Source organism: Ambystoma mexicanum, chromosome 2q (assembly GCF_040938575.1).
Source record: "Ambystoma mexicanum isolate Mex_15411 chromosome 2q, UKY_AmexF1_1, whole genome shotgun sequence".
In the NCBI taxonomy this organism is placed as follows: Eukaryota; Metazoa; Chordata; class Amphibia; order Caudata; family Ambystomatidae; genus Ambystoma; species Ambystoma mexicanum.
Genome location: NC_090924.1, coordinates 121,568,913 through 121,583,544, shown reverse-complemented (window position 1 = coordinate 121,583,544; position 14,632 = coordinate 121,568,913). Strand labels below are relative to the sequence as shown.

General features: G+C 51.0%; 1 protein-coding gene across 2 annotated transcripts in view; it reads right to left on the bottom strand.

Moving 5' to 3' along the window:
• Window positions 1–14,632, bottom strand: part of FBXL16 (F-box and leucine rich repeat protein 16) — a 522,147-nt gene that overhangs the window by 88,619 nt on the left and 418,896 nt on the right. The gene's annotated exons all lie outside the window — the stretch shown is intronic.

Here is a 14,632-nt window from a genome sequence, read left to right as displayed (position 1 = left end):
TTCAATTTGAATTGTAGAATCATTAAAATTTGAAACATCAATGTCGTTTTTGATGAAGTAAAGGTTCAGTATATATAAGAATTAAGGTTTCAATCGAGTCCTTTGTCAAAAATTAGAGGTCAATTTGTCAGAAAGAAAATATTATTTATATTTAGAAATGTCCAACACTTTCCTATACTTGGAAATGTCCAAACACTTTCCCGACACGTGTTTCCCCGTCTATTTCCTGACGGTTCCTCAGGGGTTTAGTGGTTGACTCTTGTCAAAGAAATGGTGTAGATTAACCTCAAAATTCAAAATTGTCAGTTACACATTTGAATCCTTACATGTGTAATCTCTAAGTCTCTTAACGTAATGAATGGTCTCCCGTATGGGCGTTTGAACAAAGTTCCCGGATGGAGTTCCTGTTGACAATGAGAGGAACGATCTTGCTGTTTGCCGAACAGATGGCTGTATGCGGTTCGATTGCCGAGGACCTAGTGTTTCCACTAGTTTATGCTTATCTTCTCCACCAGATGAATAATTCGTCTGGTATTGTCATGTGTTTGTCTACCCGGAATAAAGCCTGATTGATCTGAATTAATCAGCACTGAGCGAAGATGTGATAATCAGTCCGCAAGTATTTGAGTTGAGGTTAATAGGGGTGATTGGGTGGTACGATCCCGGATGTGTTGGATCCTTCCCTGGTTTGTGAAATACCAAGACTTTGCTACATTCATGGATGCCGTAATGTTGCCCACCTCTTTGACTGGGTTGAAAAGCCTGCCCATGAACGGTGTTAGTATATCTGTGTATTTCCTACATAAGATGGCTGTGAAGCCGTCTGGGCCCAGGGCTTTATTTACTGGAAGTCCTCTAATGGCCCTCTTTACCTCCTCTTTGCTGATTTCCCTATCTAGGGATTGTTTATCTATATCCGCTATATGTGGTATGGTCATCGTGTTTAAATATGCGTCTTGTTCTTCGCTATCCGGATTGTCCGACTTGTATAAGGATTGATAGTAATATTTGAAGACCTCCCCTATGTCCTCAGTACGTGTTTGTAACTCCCCTGTCTTATTTTGGATGTTTTTGATTGTTAATTTATTTTGTTTGGCTTTCAGTTTTCTAGCTAAGATTTTGTCTGCCTTATTAGCCTTCACATTGAACCTATGTTTTAGTCATAATAGACTCTTCTCTGCTAGTTTCATACATATTGTTTCCAGTTGGGCCTGCACGTGTTTTATGGCCCTCTTCACCTTGTTACTGGGGTTTCTAATCATTTCCCTCTGAATGTCGCTTAGCTTTCCCTCCAGTTCCCTTTCAAATTGAAGCTTCTGTTTATCCCTGGCCGCCTTCTGAGCAATCATATGGCCCCTCAGCACTGACTTGAAGTCATCCCACACCGTCTCCAGCGACACGTCTTCCGTGTCATTGAGCTCGAAGTACTCCATGATCATTTCTCGGATATTGTTCTCCAGAATGGGATCTTGAAGTAGGTCTTGCGGGAGTCTCCACCTCCACAGTCCCTTGTTTCTGTCTGGAAGTGCAATCTCTATCCTCAATGGAACGTGATCTGATATTGAGATGGGTCCTATGTCTATATCTTTAACCTTCCCTAGCAGCCCCACAGACACCCAAAAGAAGTCTATTCTGGACATTGTATTGTAGACATGTGCGAAGTGTGTGAATCCTTTTTGTTGGCCACTTCGCTCCCTCCAAACATCCCGAAGCACTAGATTTCCCACCATCTAGTAGATATAGTTTGTGGGTGCCCCCTGGCTATGTTGAGCTCCACCACTCCTATCTAGGTTGGGTTGCCATGCTAGATTTAGATCCCCTCCCAGAACTATCTCTCCTTTAGCAAATCCTTTGAGTTTCCCCAGGGTGTCCCTCAGGAAACCATCCTGCCCCGTGTTCGGTGCATATATTAGTGTCATTGGGTGTCCTTCGAGTGTCACATTTGCAAAGATATATCTTCCCGCTTTGTCTTCTTGTACCTGTATCTGCAATGTGTCGTGGAATGCCATGAGGATGCCAGCTTTCTTTTCCATCGCATTTGATTGTATGACTTGTCTGTCTCCCTTTAGGTATAGTTTTGCCTTATCCTTTACCCTGATGTGCATTTCTTGTAGCATTATAATATTGTACCTATCTCTTCGGAGCAAATTTTCCACCTTTTCCGTTTTACCGGGGTGTTCAAACCCCTCACATTATAAGTTAGAATTTTCAGCCCTCCCATCTCTGTTCTCGTATTATTGTTCCTTCCTGTTATCCTGTCTCTGTACCCATCCCTCTCTCCCGGCTCTACCCCATGTCTGACTCTTTGCCCTTCCCCCCAACTTGTAAACTTTTCAACTCCCCAAGAACTGTCCCAAGGAGGACCCAGGTACCTATGGTTGCGTGGGCGAGATGCCCTACACTCTTGGTCCTCTGCATACTCGGGAATAACTGTGTGGGGAATCCTACTAAACCCCGCATTCACCCCTGTGTTCTCACCCGTATTCCGATAGATATCCCCAGCCGGGCCACAGGTACTTCTGGTCGTTGGAACTGTAGTCTCTTCTGCCCCTTTTGTGCGTGACTTCTCATCCCCCATCGGGAGATTCGTTCCCCCTGCTCGCTGGGGTCGGGGGTGCTGGCCGCCCATTCGTTGCCCTTTTTACTTGTGAACATTGTGTTTCTTTTTAGGGTATATTGTCTTCCATTCCCACAGTCTTCTTCTCGGTCCTTCCCTTGTCGTGAGGTTGTCTGCATCCGTTTCTCCTTCTCGAGGATGGAAGTTATGCATTCCTTCCTTACATGTTGTCACTCTATACTGTTTTCCCTCCCACACGAAGAGAAGGCCAAATGGGAAGCTCCATTTATATCTTACCTGTTTGGCCGCCAGTTCCTTCACCACCAGGGCCATCTCCCTTCTTTTTTGGAACATAACTTGGGTAAGGTCCTGGAAATTCTGATGTGGTCCATTACTCTGGCTTTCTGTAATATTTGTTCCTTCTGTGTGTAGGTGAGGGCGACCAGCATGTCTCGGGGGCGTGCGTACGGTTCTCCCAATCTTTGTGGGCCCACCCTATGAATCCTGTCGATCAAGACTTCCTCTTTGTCCCCATTCGCCAATATGTCTTTGAATACTTGGGGCAGGGCCAGATGGCGACGTGAAAGGATGCTTCTCAAGGGAGCTCCGTAAGATCTGAAACTGATCCTGAACGAAAGTGATAATTATTGGCGTATGAGCAGACCCAGGGCGCATCAGATGGTGTATGAAGGCAGTGGGTACACAACGAGTGCCCAAACAGCCAGTGGAATGGCATCTTAATGAAACTGGAGCCTAAAGAAGGAAGCGATCGATCTGCGAGCGGGACATTGCCCAAGATGGCCGCTACTGGAAAAAGGGCCATAAAAAGTCAGCGAGGCCGAGGTAGATACAGTTGGCCGACACGGCGCATGCCGTGTCGACTATAGTGGCCGAGATGGTGTGAGGTGTCCTGCCTTTAAGCGGTCGTGGAACTGGTCCGGGGGGGCCCCTGCGGAGCCAGTGTGCAGACAGAGACCGGGGACACGGACGGCAGGGTCATTGTGCTGCGGCTCGTAGCACGATCGCCTGGAGCTGGTGGCTGCAACGCTCAACCTGGTGCCCTGAGGCGGGATAGAGGCTCCTGCAGTTCCCGGGCCTGAGAGCGGAGGGGAGCAAGCACGGTGCGGATGGTGCCGCGACCCGGGCGGAGCTGAGGGGTGCGGAGCCCGGATTGCAGACGCCTGGGACTTGCAGCGCTGCAGTGCCGGTGGATCAGAGGTGCTCGGCGGAGCCCTGGAGCGGCTTACCCTGGGACGCCCCTGGCTGACAGCGCGGAGGAACGAGCAGGCCCCCGGGGTGAGGATTTCAAAGGGTGCGAGATTGACACAGGAGTGCGGTCGATTCGGTGACACCGGATCGATCGCTCATGGAAATAAGACCCAAGGCGGCATCAGGCCCTAACAGGGGACAACCACGGGGGGGGGCTGGTGATCGACGGACTCTGGGGGGTGCCCTAGTAGGCCATGTGGAGTCGTGATGGACTAAAAGGAAATATTGAGCTACCCATGGGGCCTGGGGCAGACGCATGCAGGGCACCGTAAACTGTGCACATCCGAGCCCCCTGGCAGCGCATACTTCATTGAGAGGTGATAACATCTGGACTGCAGCGCAGGCTGGCATAAGACCCTCTCATACAGCAGGCTAGCCACAGTAGCTCAGTAGCTGTGGCTGGCAACGAGGGAGCTCGGATAGTGCACCCTAGCTGGTAGTAGAGCTGGGCAGCACCCAAGCCGGAACGCTAATTGGGACCATACTGAGCACAGGATTGCCCCAAGGAGAGTGAATAAGGTCTGAGCCGGGTGGGACATCGCTGCGAGCTACAGGAGCGTGATCATGTGGGCGGCTAACTTCGGAGCATTTGCTGGCTCCTAGACTTGGTACCGGATGACCTATATGGCCATGTGGCGTGGCCGCAAGCTCTATGACATGGTATCAGACGACCCCTATGGCCAAGGAGTGTGGGGTAAACACCCGAGGCAAGCTTGCAGATCATATGGCCTTGGAGCTCACGGAGCACTGGAGTAAGAGAGCGTTGGGTCAATAGGTGTACGGGACCACCGGCTATAAATACGTGGGAGGACACAGCCCATTCTAGGTGTGGGGCGAGCGATAAGGACACACTTGAATACAGCTGAAACAGCCCCGGACACACCAAGAGTGGCCTGGTGCCACGCAAATTTTTTGCACGTGGGGAGGCGTATCCGGACTACACTTTGCACGTACAGCGTAGCAGGATGAACTTCGGGGCGGTGAAAAGAAGGCTGAGAGAGGCCGGTCATCGATATATGTTGCTCTACCCGGCCAAATTGAAAGTGTTCTACAAGAACAAAACTCTGTTCTTCGAGACGCCGGAGGATGCTATGGACTGGCTGGACATGCAGGGTCGTCCTCAAGAACCAGACATCCAGACGGGAGCCATAGAAGATAAGTAGCACGTGGCGAGGTCATCTCTGGGGACTTGTCAAATGACACTGGGACTAAAATTTAGTATCAAATAAAGCTCGCGAGAGGTGTGTTGCAGCAAATATATGCTGGCAAGATACTCGAATATAGTGATAAATAAAGCTTGTGTGGAATTTGTTGCAGTAAATATGTGCTGGTAGGATCCGCTGGACGTAACTTTCCAATTCAGACAAGTGGGAGCTCCTGGGAGTCAATCCTCGAACCCCTTAGTAGTACACTTAGTTAGGTCACTGTTAGACCGGTGACGCCCCGCGGGGTCCTTGTCCTCGGTTCCGAGATAGGACCAGAAGCGGGTGGGCCTGAGATCCAGGGATGGAGCTGGGCATTTGTTGGGGTTGGGTAGGGTGGGGGAGGGGAAGGGTTGTGTGCAGTGGGGTGGAGTTTTGGGAAGAGGGGGGAGTTGTTGAGGGTGGGAGGGCTAAGAGTCAGACAACAGGTCATCAGGGAAGATATTGGAGCGGAGAGGAGGGTGGAGGAGGGGTACATAGAGTGGATGGCGTCGGGTAATCTCAGAGTGGTGACCTGAAATGTTATCTGGAACGCAACAAAGTGATGATGTATTTAAAGAGGATGCGTATTGACATAGCCTTGCTACAGGAGACCCACCTCACCAAGGAGAGGCTGGAGGTGGTCAGAAGAAAATAGAAAGGGAATGTCATAGGTGCCACAAGAGGGGTGATCACCTGGGTGGCACCGCACGTGCCGTTTCAGCAGCTCAGCTCGACAATAGACAGAATGGTGGTGGTGGCTGGGATCCTGGAAAATAGGGAAGTGAACATAGTAAATCTGTATGCCCCTAACCATGATACAGCGGCATATTTCAGGTCCCTATACAGTAAAATTAGCCCCCTTGTGGGCGGCGCGATGGTGTGGGGAGGGGATTTCAATTGCACCCTGAACCCCAGAATTGATAGGTCAGATGACAAACTAGGGAAGCCAGCGCCAGCGGCTAAAGCATTGAGGACCCTACTGATAGACCTCGGTCTAGAGGATGTGTGGAGAAGACTACACCCGACGGATAGGCAGTATTCACACTATGCAGCGCCACATGACCTGCACACAAGGTTGGATTACGTGTTTGCTGCGGCGGAGATAGCAGGGGAAATGGTGGGGGCCGAATACAAGGCCAGGGTACTATCCGACCATTCGCCTTTGGTCGTAGAGTGGCAACATCAACCCCCCCAGAGCGTGAATCCCGACATGGAGGCTCAGAACTGAGGCTCTACGGGATGCAGAATTTCGTGAGGATCTGAGGGTGGCTAACGAGGAATACTTTGAAATTAATACGGGCAGTGTACGCTCTGTGGGTACAGTATGGGAGGCATTCAAGGTGGTGGTGCATAGGGTAGCTATATCAAAATCTAAAGTGCTCCAAGGGGGTATTGAACGGGAACTGCTGGAAACAGAAAGAGAGCTGGAGGGCCTCACTCGCAATGAGGGGACCGCCCATGAGAATAGCGCTAAGATAAAAGACTTACAGTTAGCTTGTAGTGAACTCTGGGATAGATTATGCAAATTAAATTATAAGAAATATACGGAAAGGTTACACGCAGGGGGGGACAAGCCAGGTAAACTACTGGCCTGGCTATACAAAAATGAGACTCCCTGTTCGGTGATCAGAGAGATCAGGGATGCGGAAGGTCGAACTTATAACACCCAGGAGGGGGTAAACGGGGAGTTCCTCAAGTACTACAGACGATTATATGAGGATACAGGAGAGGATAGGAGCCAGGAAATACTGGAAACAATAGAGGATATAGGGCTGCCCACCTTGGATGACCTAGAATGCGCAGATTTAGACGCCCCCATCACCGCAGACGAACTGGAGGCGGTGATCCAACACCTCCCCACATGTAAAGCGCCCGGGTCGGATGGGTTACCCAGTGAATTTTATAAAACATATAAGCTGGAGCTACTCCAGCCGCTGCTGGCTATGTTTAATGAAGCCTATGAGCGGGGGGAACTGCCTGCATCCCTCCGCGAGTCAGTGATTGTCCCGCTCCTGAAACCAGGCAAGCCGGACATGGAATGCGGGTCCTCTAGGCTCTTGTCCATGCTTAATCAGGATAGCAAAATACTCACGGCAGTGCTAGCCAACAGACTAAAGAGGGTAATTGATATGCTGATACACCCAGACCAAATGGGTAATGTCCCCGGCAGAAACATCACAGACAACCACAGGAGGCTGCACCATATCATTGATCAGACTAAGGAAGACTCGTGCGAGATGCCCATCGTGTCGCTGGACGCGGTGAAAGCCTTTGATTCAGTGCGGTGGCATGGTTGAAGGTGACCCTGAAAGGATACGGAATGGGTCCAGGATATACTAGATGGGTCCAGTTGCTATACAGTTCCCCGATTGCGAGAGTTAAAACTGGACCCACAATCTCAGATAAATGGCAACTCAGCAGGGGGACCAGACAGGGTTGCCCCTGGTCACCCATGTTATACATCCTGGCATTAGAGCCGCTAGCAATATGCCTGCGGCAACAAAATGAGGAGGTTGGGATTCGCACAACGGGGGGCACACACCTGATATCTTTATATGCAGATGATATGCTTCTCTACCTGCGCTACCCGGAAGAAAACCTGCAATATGTGCTGGAGGTGATGGATCGTTATGTCACCCTCTCAGGCATATCGGTGAATCCTGGGAAATCTAGCTTGTTCCCCTTGGGAGGGTATAGGGGTACCCCATCGGCGTGGCTGCCCGTCCTGCGGATACCCTGGCAGACCGTGACATTCAAGTATCTGGGTGTGAATATTTATCATAAGATAGAGATGGAGCATAAACATAACACAGAGAGGGCGATTGAGGGTATTAGGAATAGCATGGCGTTCTGGTCTAGGTTGCCCCAGGCTATGATGGGGAGAGCAGCTCTGCTCAAAATAGTCGTTCTGCCCAGACTCTTGCACTTTTTTGTGAATGTCCTATACTTGATCCCCAGACACTTCTTTGTGAGACTCCATGGCATATGCAGGGGCTTCATATGGGGCAACTCCAGGAATAGGGTGGCCCTGTGGAAGCTACAGAACACTTATGATAAGGGGGGCATAAACCTGCCAAACTTTGAACTGTATTACTTGGCGGGGCAGCTGTTGTATGTGGCCAGGTGGCTGCCTGCGGAGGACTCGGCAGAAGCTAGGCTTTTGCAAGGTGACTCAGTCCCATACTTTCTAAGAGAGACGGTGTGGATGCATAAAACTAAGATGGCGGGGAGGGGGAAGACTATTGGAGTTTGGCTGGGAAGTTTGGCGCAGAGCATGGAAAACAGTGGGCGACCCGGACCCGCTCTCTCTGCAGGTTCCGCTGGTGGCTCTATGCGGGGATAACCCCCAATTGTTTGAAGCAGTTCGCCGATACTGGGAACCGGTGGGTCTAGCCACCCTTGGAGATTTATTGCAGGAAGGGGAGGTATTGGAATTTCAGAGGTTACAGGAGGAGACAGGGGTGCACAGCGGCCAATATATTACGTACATCAGGCTCTTGAAACGGGTAAGGGGGAGGTGGCCTGAGACGGTGCTGGCGGAAGAACCTGATGCCACCCTGGAAATGATGTATGATGTCTCAGAGGGTGGACATGAAATATCTAGGATATATGAGCTCTTAAGGGCGAAGGCAGAGTGGGAGCTACTCCAGCTGAGGCATGATTGGGAGGAGGAGATCGGAGAATCCATGACCGATGGACAATGGGACAGAGCTCAGAGGTACCACAAAAAGGTGTCCAGGAATGCGAGACTCCAGCAGATCCAGCTGTATATCACCCATAGAGCCTATCTTACCCCTGGAAGAATTGCCAGGTTTGGAGGCTCAGCTATACAGAAATTCCCCAGGTGTGGAGAGGAGGAGGCAGGGTTGTTGCACATGTTCTGGGCTTGCCCAGAGGTGCACAGATTTTGGGAAGAAATAAAGATGAAAATGGCCGGCGGGGGTGTGATGCTGGATGTGGGGTCTGCTGGGGCATGCATGCTTGGGAATTTCCCCAGGCCACGTAACTTTAAGCATATTAACAAAATGAAATACCTGGCATATGTCCTGGCCAAGCGCAGGATTGCAATGTGCTGGAAGGCGGCCCATAGGCCTAGAGTGGAGACATGGTGGGCGGACCTCTTGAGATGGGCAGAAGTGGAAACTGTGGTTTGGTTTGAAGCTGCCACCAGGGGGGGGGGGAGAGGAAGTGGGGCCCCTGATGGCCTGGAGGCAACTTGTGACCTCAATGGCTATCCCTCACCAGGTCAGTCATGAAACAGAAGACTCAGATGAGTCAACAAGCTCTGCGATTCCCGAAATTACTCATGTAGATGGTACTGATGATACGGCTCGAGTTTGTGGGGAGGGAGGGGGGAGGGCCGGAAATGTATAATGTGTTGGTTTGACATTGATTACGAACGTCCTAAAGTTGTAATGTTTGGTGTGTTGTTTAAAATAATAAAAACTGTTTTAAAAAAAATGTCTTTGAATACTTGTTGGACGGCTTCCTTGAGGTCCTTGTCTTCCACCGATTCAACCATGTTTGAGGTCCTCACACTGGAGTTCTAGGTTGTGTGTGAGGCGCACCTGACGTTCTTGGGTCTCATTTCTTTGTTGTGCTTCTTCCCCCATGTTTTGGACCGCTCATTCCATTGTGGCTGTGCGTTTTTCTCGTTTGGCTATATCTGTCCTTAGTTCCTGGTCGACTTGCTTCATATCGTCTTTAATTGACGTAAATTGATCCTGAACCGTGATCATCAATTTCTCTTGGAGATCCTTGAACCAGGCTTGCATATCCTCCTTCGTGGCCACCGTTGATTGCGTGGGGGACTGTTCTTGGTCCATCAGTGTTTCCTCTTGGGTTCTCCCTTTAGTGGAGGCGTAATTGTCGTTGGTCCACATCTGGATCAAGCTTAAGTCCTGTCTGGGTTCCTGGTGTTGAGGGGTGGCCTGACTCCCTTTCCCTCTTGATTTGGACATCTGCCCACTTAGAATAATCGCTTATTCACTTCTATTAGTAACCCCCTTAATCTGGTGGGGCGACTGACTTCCTGGTTCACTCCCTTCGACCGCCTCCGATATATTCTTACTGGTTGGGCGCTGCCGCCTATTAACTTAGGGGCATTCCCCCACTTTGGTGTAGATCTGTTCTGCAGTATTGGGGGTTTGGGGACGGTTCGGTCTCCCCTTTGTGCTGCGCATAGCCCTTTGTTTGCAGCGTGTGCTGGGCTATCCCGATCTGGTATGCCTTACGATCTGTCTTGGTTGGGGGGAAGGCGAATCCTATGAGTGGTGTTGAAGGTATCCGCAATTCGCTTCCTTGCGAGGCTTTGTGAGGGGGTCAGGCTGATGCTCTTTCCTGCAAGTCCAGTTCGACGTACCAACCTCTATGATGAACAGAATGTGTCCTCTGCCCCCCTGTTGACATCTTCAGTCCCTCTCAACTGTTTGTGTGTGTGTGTACGCCGTGGGTATGTGGCCTTGTGGGTCCTGGTCCGCTTCACAAGTGTCTCCCCCCCTGTCTTGACCTTCTTGGAGTTTGCTATCCAACTCCCTGCTCTTAGCGGTGCTCTCTCAGGCCGAGAGCCTTCTTTTCCTGGCGTGTTTGGTGCTGATTTCCCAGTGAGGGGGTTCTCTTACTGGGCGGAAGAGGGGCAAATGGTCTGCCTAGCTATAGGGGGGTCGCAGTGTTTATCCCCTCCAACTTCTTCCTTTAATGTCCTTTTTAGATCTTTTTAAAGATCCTTGCGGATACCAGTCCTTGAAATTGGGGGATAGATGTTGCACAGGCCCCTTCGTGCCTGCTTCATATATTTAATAGTGCAGTCCCTTTTCCTCTGCTCCCTGCCCCGCTCTTACCATGCAGTTGTTCTGATTTTCACTGCTTTCTCCTGGTTGGATCTCCCGCCGCCGGCTCATAGCCTGTTACACTTATTCCTCTCCTGTTCCCTGCGCTTGGTCTTGGGGAGCGTGTGTCCCCTCTCTGGTGTTCTGGACCGTGTCTTCAGCCTTTCAATGCGGCCACCTTTGTTCGAAGTGGGGACGCGGCAACTGCTCCCAGCCGCTGGGGTGGTTCTCGCCCGCCACTGTATGGCCGCCCCCCTCGATAAGATGCAGACTGGGGAGCGTTCTTCTTCCTCTGTAGAGGGCCGCGTGGCATCCGGAAGATCCGCCCGTGGTTATGAGGGGGCTTAGGGGGAGCCGGATGTGTTGTCACCGTAGTGCGGCTGATGTCGCCACTCCGTCCTGATATGCTGGGCTGGGACGGTCGTTACTTCTGTGCTGCCCTTGGTGGTCCACCCCCACGATTCGGCCCTCGCCGTGTGTCCTCGCTTTCCGCCTTCTCCCTCCCTCGAATCTCGGTGCATTTCGGAGTCGCCTCACCTATGTCTCTAATGCACTGCTCTGAAGCACTTTTGATTCACCTGCATGCTGAAGTGAGTAGGGGGTCTCTCACTGGTCCCTGCACCGTGCCACGTATTCTGTGTTTTCGAGCTGGGGTCCGTTGGCAGTTGTGAGCCCCCATGTCGCCCCATTCCTATGGTACTCTACGCCCAACCCTCCTTGTGCTAATTATTCTGGGCCAGCACCCCCGGCGGGACTTCTCAGGCAGTATGTTCGGGTATCTACCAGGTTCCACGGCTTTTTTTTCCAATCTTTAAAATTGCGGCCTGGCGGGAGAGGCACTAACGCACGTCTCGTCGCCATCTAGGAATCGTAAAACCCATAGGGTACCATTTTGACATACATTTAGGAAAAGACTACCTTCACAGGATCGAGCCTGTCCAGTGTCTTTTGCACTATTCCTAACACTGGGATCTTCTTTCCAGGGATCGTGTCATATCTACTAAGACAGACTTTTGCATCGTCTTCCTCTGGGAGCTGATCTGGAAGTTCCAAATGAGTCCCTCTGCAGGCTAGTGCCTTAGGTCTCTCCTGCTTGGAGATATATCACCCCACGGCATCCGGTCCTCCTCTTTAGTGTTGTTGGACCCAGCCTTCTCCTTATCTTTATGTAGTGGTGTGAAAACTGCCACAGTCACAGCTTGATTAATCTCTACCTTTGCTTTAACCCATCCAGGGGAGGGAGTAGTTCTAGACTGGCTAACCCTTACTCCTCAACACTGCAGCATCGCTTCTCACTGAGGACCTTCCTCAGGATCTGGAGTGGGGAGACAAATAGTGATGTTGCCAAGAGCTGTCTCGATGTCTAGAGCTTCTCCATATCCTGGATCTATTACTGGCAGCATGTGCCCTATGATGATTCCCATCACTCTGGCAAAAAACACCTATCCACTCATGTGGAGATCTGGACCTTACTGATTCAAACGATCTCTCAGTGTTTGAGGGATAATAATAATGAATTACCCCAACCAATGTAAATACAGTGTTCCAACACACTAACCTGTGCCAGCATCCACATTTTTCGCTCAAAGCTGCACTATGACTATCACTAGGCAGCAAGTCACGATATCTGGCCTGCATAAGCGTCTTTCTTTGTCTTGGCCCTCTGTATCTTGGCTCCTTCTTTTGAGGGGTTCAAGGCCCACACGACCTCCCCTGTTTTACCAGTCCCCACCAACCATCATGTGGGCATCAGCCCTCAAAATTGGTGGCTACCATTATGTGTTCTGTGCTTTGACAAAGCCTCAGAGGCCTCTCTCTTTGGAGGGTCAGTATGCTCAGCTGGGGAACAACCTCTTTAGTCCGAGTTCACAGAACAAAAGATAGATGGAAGAGAAGAGTTTCAGCCTCATTAAACCATTAAGTGGGGATGTACTTTTGACTCCATTTTTGAAGAAAAGGTTGAGTTGTTGAAGGTTTTAGGGGACTGTCAAAAACCGCATTAGGTAGTAATGTGACAAGGGTGGTGGTTGAAAGGTAATATTAATTTCTCCTTCTCTGCCTCTTAATTTTAAAGTGAACTTGATGTAACATATTCAACACTGGTGTTTTGGCTTACTCGACCAGAACCTTAATTTAGTGCCCATCTTCCACTTTAACAAAAGGATGTTTATGCCTACAGCTATTGCCTTTTCAGTTCTAATTATTTCTTATCCATCTTTCAGGAGACTGGGAGTGTCATTATAGAGTCTACACGTACACATATGTTTTAAATGTGTGCCACCTGTCAAGTTTTGACTGTCATGAATGTCAACCAAAATATCTCAAACCTTTCTTTAGATAATCCAAAATAATGTGAGAATGTGAGACTTTTTCCAAGTTACAATTCTAAAATATATAAGACTGCAGCAGATCCAATCTGTACATCTTTACCAGTGACCAGATTATTCGTAGGCTATTCTTCTACTGGTAAAATCTCTCTACTATATGAATATATACCTTGAGTATGTCATTGAAACTGTACAACACTAAAATTGACTTCTATTTGTTTCAGCATGGTTCTATTGAAAATGCTGTTCTAGACTGCGCATGCACGCGCAACGCATGCAGACCTAAACATAACGGCTCCCGGCGGCTGCTGCATTTATCCTAAAATATAATCCCTTTCTGCTGCTCGAGATAACCCCATCTGTTCCCGAGCAGAAGCGGACACACTTGTGCAGCCGTCGCTGCATTTTGTGGACGAATCGGACCAGGGGATTCCAGTACCAGCCTGTGGACCGCCGGCGGTGAGCGGAAGCGCCTGCCCACCCTTCCCCCTCCGCCACCCTTCCCCCTCCGAGATACTCCAACACTTCAGAGCCCGGGCAAGGGACGTGCCGGAGAAACGCCAGCGGACCGGCAGGAGAAACCCTGTGGCGCTCCGCCAGCACCGTCGGATCAACAACTGGGGTCCCTCCCACCTGCCTGATCCTGGGGACCCCGCAGGGTGCTGGGATCGGAACGCCTGCAGCCATCAATACACTGCATCCCTCTCGCCCCTGGCGGTGCAACGCACTTGCGCAGCCCCCTCCTTCCTTCCTGAACTGGCGGAGAACCACAAGGGAAACGCTCCACTGTTCCCCACGCACTGACCCGCAAGCTATCCGGAGAGCTCGCCCCAGGCCTGGGCCCACACCGCCAGCCTTCCCCCAGTGATCTTCCCTCCTGCCCCATCAGTGAGACTGCATCGCCCAGGGTTGAGTTCCGGCACGACTAGAAAGACTGTGTGCTGCGCTCCCCTGCTGGTGGATGTCACGTCGGCAACGGACCCAGCTACAGCGATGTAGGAGCGTGTGTGGGACTGCGAGCTTGTCCTGTTCTCCCGCCTCCCCCTCCACGGCTCCTCATACACCTGGACCGGCGACAGGGCCCGTGAAGCCCATGTACCAAACTACAAGGGGCCGGGATAAACACTCGCCAGTGCTGCGCAGAGCACAGAACAGCGGCACGATCCCGCATTTGCTTGAAAGACTGTTTCTCCCCCCCCTCCCTACGCAAGGCCTCTGCATATTCGGGCTGCGGTGTAAGTGTGGTGGTGGGAGACAACCCGCAGAACAGCTCCGGCGGGGCACCACTACCGCAGGAGCGAGCTCTCCCCTACACATACGGCAGCATCCCCAAGCGCCTGGCAGCCCTGGAAGAGGGGCCCACACTCGGGGGGAACATGCGCCACTGTCTTTGGCACCGCCCTTGCGTAGACACACCGCGGGCACCCCGTATTGCTGCGACATAACAGTCTGACTCACTGTTAGGGA